Genomic DNA, 5,970 nt, shown 5'->3' on the forward strand with positions numbered 1-5,970 from the left:
CTTCCAATTTTCCTAGATTCATGTTTCATACATTCCATATTCCGATTATTAATGAATGTTTGCAGCTGTTTCTTCCCATTTTGAGTAATGCCCCATAAGCAAGTGGAGGTCTTAAGAGCTTTACTCCATCCATGTCATTAAGGTTGACTTAGCTTTGAGGTGGCAGATCTTCCCCAGCCATATTTTGAGTGCCTTCTGACCTGAGGGGCTCATCTCCTGGCATTATATAAGATGGCATTTCACAGCTATACATGAAGTTTTCCAGTAATATATCAGACAGTGTTTCACTGCTATTCATAAAGTTTTCACTGGTCAATTTTTTCAGAAGTGGATGGCTTATTCTTCTTCCCAGTCTGTCTTAGTCTAGAAGCTCCACTGAAACTTGACCTCCATGGCTGACCCTGCTGGTGTTTGAAATACCAGTGGCATAGCCTCCAGCCTCACAGCAACATGTAAGCCACCATAGTACAAGAAACTTGACAGATGAGTGGTGGACATTGCTGGTAGGTAGTGGTTTTGCTACATGTCATCTTCACTCTTCAACTAAGATGAATAGAGTAGCCTCTATCTGGAGCACTAAAGGCTAGGAAGGCAGAGGGAAAAAAGAATGTGACAAAGCATGAAGTAGCCTTTAAAGCTTCTGCCTGTAAGTGACACATGATACTTCTGCTCAATCATTGACTAAGGAGGCGAGAAATACGACCCACCTCTTGGGAGAAATAGCAAATGTTTTTGAGCACCACTACAATTTTGTGAAGAAATTGAGAGAGAAAAAAAGTGGATTCTTGCACAGTAGATCCTGACCCTTAAGGATGTAACATGGGTGATTTCTAGTATTCATTAACTATCTGAAAGATCCTTGTTTTGTAATTTGGGGAGTCTTGCCTTCCATTCTAGGGTCTGTACCTTTTTTTTTTTTTTGTCTCTGAGGCAAAAAACTACTTACAGAAGTAACTTTTTTTCTTTCTTTTTCTTTGTGATTTGGGTAAAAGTTTACAGAGCAAATTCATTTTCCATACAGCAGATTGGTCTGGTAGTGTAATGCCTAAGGCACTTGACTGCTAACCAGAAGGCTGGCAGTTCAAATCCACCAGCCACTCCTTGGAAGGAAGGTTGGGAAATCTACTTCCGTAGATACCACCTCAAAAGTCCAAGGAGGGGTCACTATGAGTCAGGTCCAACTCAACAGCACATAACAACAACAACAATAACAACAACAACACTGCAGTTCATACATATTTGTTTCATGGCATTGACTGCAATCCTCATAATGTAACAGCTCTCTTCCCACTTCCTCCCTGTGGTTACCTTTTCCCTATGTCCTTCTTTCCTATGTATTCCTGCCCTCTGAGCTACCTCCCTGTACAAATACTGCCCTTCTGACCTCCAATGATTGATTGTTCTGACGAGTGTACCTACCTAGTGTAAAAGTTCACCTATGTACCTGTCTATTGTTTGGCTAGAAGCCACAGGAGTGAGTTTCGCTTCAAATCGGAAAGATGACTAGGGGCTGTAGTCTTGAAGGGTTCACCAGTCTCTATCAGACCAGTAAGCCTTTTTTTTTTTTTTTTTAATGAGTTTGAGTTTTGTTCCACATTTCCCCCCACACACACTCTATCCAGGATCTCCTACACTGATCCCTATCTGAGTGGTAGACGGTAGTGGTAGCTGGGCACTATCTAGTTCTTCTGGTCTCAGTGTCTTGTAGGCTGAGGGTCACATGGCCCACTAGTTCCTCGGACTAATTGTTTCCATGCATTTTTGGTTTTCTTCATTCTTCTCTGCTCCAGATGAGGAGAGACCAATTCTTGCATCTTGGCTGTTTGCAAACTTTTAAGACCCCAGTTCCTACTCACCAAAGTAGGATATAGAACAATATTTTTGTGTAGTATATTATGCCGACTGAGCTTGATGTCCCCTTCATAGCAGTAACTTTGTGAATGAGATATTCTACATTTAGAGATTTTCACAGGTCTTCAGACAAGTCCTTTTCCACTGTCTGTGGTTCACTGGAATTTCAAGTGTAGACTAAAGAGCATGTCAGCATGAAATTTATAAATATAAAAGTAAAAGAATATGTGGCAAGTAAACTTTGTGGAACCATGCTTGTCCAAAAAGATCTTTATTCTGTCTTCACACTTGATTAACAGTTTAGCTAGTTATAGAACTCAGGATTGTAAATAATTCTCTTTTACAACTTTGAAGACATTACTTTTTGTCTTCTAACACCCAGTGTTTTTTTTTTTCTCCACACAACTTTATTGAGAAAATTTTGAAAAACTGCATGTATTGTAAGATCTGTTATTTGACATTGTTTATCTAGCTAGCTAGCTAGCTATCCCAAGTCTCCCACATTTTCCTCTCCCACAGACAACCACTGATCTGGCACTATAGATTAGTTTGAGTTTTCGAGAACTTTATATAAATGGAAGCATACAGCATGCACTCTTTTTGTCTGGATTCTTCTACACAGCATAACTATTTTGAGATTTGTCTGTTGTGGTGCTATTAATAGTTCATTTCTTTTTATTGTTCAGTAGTATTCCATTAAAGGAGCTCTGGTGGTGCAGTGACTAAAGAACTTGACTGCTAACCAACAGGTCGATGGTTTGAACACACCAGCTGCTCTGTGGGAGAAAGATGAGACCGTTGTTTTCCATAAAGATCTACAGTCCTGGAAACCCTATGGGGGCAGTTCTACTTTGTCCTATAGTGTTGCAATGAGCTGGAATCTACTTAGTGATGGTGAGTTTGGTTTTATTTGATTTAGTATTCTGTTGCATGGGTATACCACAATTTATTTATCCACTTACCTATTGGTGGTTATTTGGATAGTTTCCAACTATTGGCTATTCCAAATAAAGTTGCTGTGAACATCTGAATGTATCTTTTTGTAGATTATGCTACAAGTCCTCTTGGATAAATGCCTAGGAATGGAATATCAGGATCATATAGTAGGTATACACTTACATTTTTAAGAAACTACAAACTCATTTTCCTAAGTGGTTGTACCTTTTTGCATCCCTACTAGTAGTATATGAAAGTTCTAGTTGGTCCATATACTTGCTAATGTTTTATTTGGTCAGTCTCTTTAATTTTAACCATTCTAATAGGTATTTAAAACAAACAGTAGGAACCTGGTGGCACAGTGTTTAAGTTCTCAGCTACTAACCAAAAGGTCAGAGGTTCATACCCACAAGCCACTCAGCAGGAGAAAGATGTGGCAGTTTGCTTCTGTAAAGATTCAGCCTTGAAACCCAGTGGGGCAGTTCTATTCTGTCCTATAGGGTCACTATGAGTCAGAATTGACTTGATGGCAATGGGTTTTGATAGGCTTGTATCTCATTGTGGGACTGCCATAAGAGTGAACTAATCTGTCTTGGAATAAGGACAGCTAGAATGCTCTTTGGAAGATGAGGATGGTGAGTCTTTGTTTCATGTTCTTTGGACATGTTATCAGGAGGGTCCAGTTCCTGGAGAAGGACATCATGCTCGGTAAAGTAGAGGGTGATTGAAAAAGAGGAAGATTCTCGGTGACGTGGATGGACACATGGCTGCAACAATGGGCTCAAACACAGCAGCAATTGTGAGGATGGTGCAGGATCATTCGGTACTACATAGGGTCACTATGAGTCTGAATCAACTAGATGGCACCTAACAGCAAGAACAACATCTCATTGTAGTTTTAATTTGCATTGCTGCGATAACTAATGATACTGATTATCTTTTCCTTTGCTCATTTGCCATTCATGTACCTTCTTTGGTGAGGTGTCTATTCAAAACTTTTGCCTGTTTTTAAAATTGAGTTATCTCATATGAGACCAAAAGGGCAACACTTGCCCAAAAACAAAGCTCAGAGGCAAGAAGGAGAAGGAAAGAAGGACAAATGGAAACAGGGAACCCAGGGAGGAAGGGAGAAGAGTGCTGTTACATTGATGGAATTGCAACTAATGGAATGAAACAAAATGTGCACAAATTGTTGTGTAGAAAACGAATTTGCTCTGTAAGCTTTCACCCAAACCACACACACATGCACACACACACACAAGGGGGGGCGAGAAAGGACTGTTTTCTGACTGAGTTTTGAGAATTTAAAAAAATATAGTCTAGATACAAATTTTTATAAGATGTGATTTGCAAATATATTCATTCCATCTGTGGCTTGTCTTTTGGCTCTTTGTCTTTTGAAGAGCAGCAGTTCAATTTTTTTGTTTCATGGATTATGCTTTTGGTGTTGTATCTAAGAAAACTTCGCCAAGCCCATGGCCACAAAGATTTTCTCCTATGTTGTTCTCTAGAAGTTTTATAGTTTTAGGTTTCACATTTAGGTTGATGGTCCATTTTGAATTAACTTTTCAATAAGATGTGAGTTGTGAAGTATGGGTTGAAATTATTTTTTTTTTCCTTCTCTTTTAAATACAGATGTCTAATTGTCTAAGTACCATTTACAGAGGAGACTATCATTTCTCATCACTACTCATCTGTCAGTTTGTCATACTGTGGTGGCTTGTATGTTGCTGTGATGCTGGAAGCTATGCCACCAGTATTTCAAATACCAGTTGGGTCATCCATGATGGACAGGTTTCAGTGAGCTTCCAGACTAAGACAGACTAGGAAGAAGGACATGGCTAGGTCCACTGCTGAAAAAAGTTGGCATCAGAAAACCTTATGAATAGCAGGGAAACATTGTCTGATATAATACCATAAGATAAGCCCCTCAGGTTGGAAGGCACTCAAAACATGACTAGAGAAGAGCTGCCTCCTCAAAGTAAAGGTGACCTTAATGACGTGATTGTAGTAACGCTTCCAGGACTTCCATTTTCTGATGTATTTCAGAAACAGCTCCAAACATCCATTAATAATCAGAACATAGAATGTATGAAGTATGAATCTAGGAAAGTTGGAAACTTGTCAACAATGAAATGGAACACATAAAGACTGATATCCTAGGCATTAGTGAGTTGAAATGGACTGGTAGTAGCCATTTTGAATTGGACATTCATATGATCTACTTTGTTGGAATGACAAATTAAAGAGGAATGGTATCATATTCATCATCAAAAAGAACATTTTAAGATCTCCTGAAGTACAATGCTGTCAGTGATAGAATAATATCCATATGTTTACAAGTAGGACCAGTTAATGGACTACTGTTCAATTTTATACATCAACCACTAAAGCCAAAGATGAAGAAATTGAAGATTTTTACCAATTTCTGCAGTCTGAAATTCAACAAACATGCAATGAAAATGTATTGATATTTACTGGTGATTGTAATGCGAAAGTTGTAAACAAAGAAGCATCTGTAGGTGGAAAGTAGGCTTGGTAACAGAAATGATGCTGAAAATCACATGGTGGAATTGTGCACAAGCAATGACTTAGTCATTGAAAATACCTTTTTTAAACAACATAAACAGCATCTATACATACATGTGTACCTCACCAGCTAGAAGACACAGGAATCAGATCAATTACATATGTGGGAAGAGAAAGAGAAGCTCAGTATTATCAGTCAGAACTAAGTCAGGGGCCGACTGTGGAATAGATCATCAATTGCTCCTACGCAAGTTCAAGTTGAAGCTGAAGGAAATTAGAACAAGTCCATGAGACCCAAAACATGACTTTGATAATATCCCACCTGAATTTAGAGACTGTCTGAAGAATAGATTTGATGCATTAAACACCAGTGACAAAAGACCAAATAAATTATAGGATGATATCAAGGACATCATACATGAAGGAAGCAAAAGGTTATTGAATAGATAGGAAAGGAGGGGAAGATAAAATGGGTGTTGGAAGAGACTCTGAAACTTGCTCTTGAATGGAGAATAGCTAAAGCAAATGGAAGAAATGATGAAGTAGTAGTTCCGGTAAGATGGCAGAATAGGCAGAAAGACTGCACAGACCCTCTTTAACAAAGAAAAGGGGAAACAATTAACACAGATACAGAAGGTAATCCTGGACCCCTGA

This window comes from Orycteropus afer, unplaced genomic scaffold, assembly GCF_000298275.1.
Source record: "Orycteropus afer afer isolate SDZICR_OR568_19922 unplaced genomic scaffold, OryAfe1.0 scaffold00123, whole genome shotgun sequence".
Lineage (NCBI taxonomy): Eukaryota > Metazoa > Chordata > Mammalia > Tubulidentata > Orycteropodidae > Orycteropus > Orycteropus afer.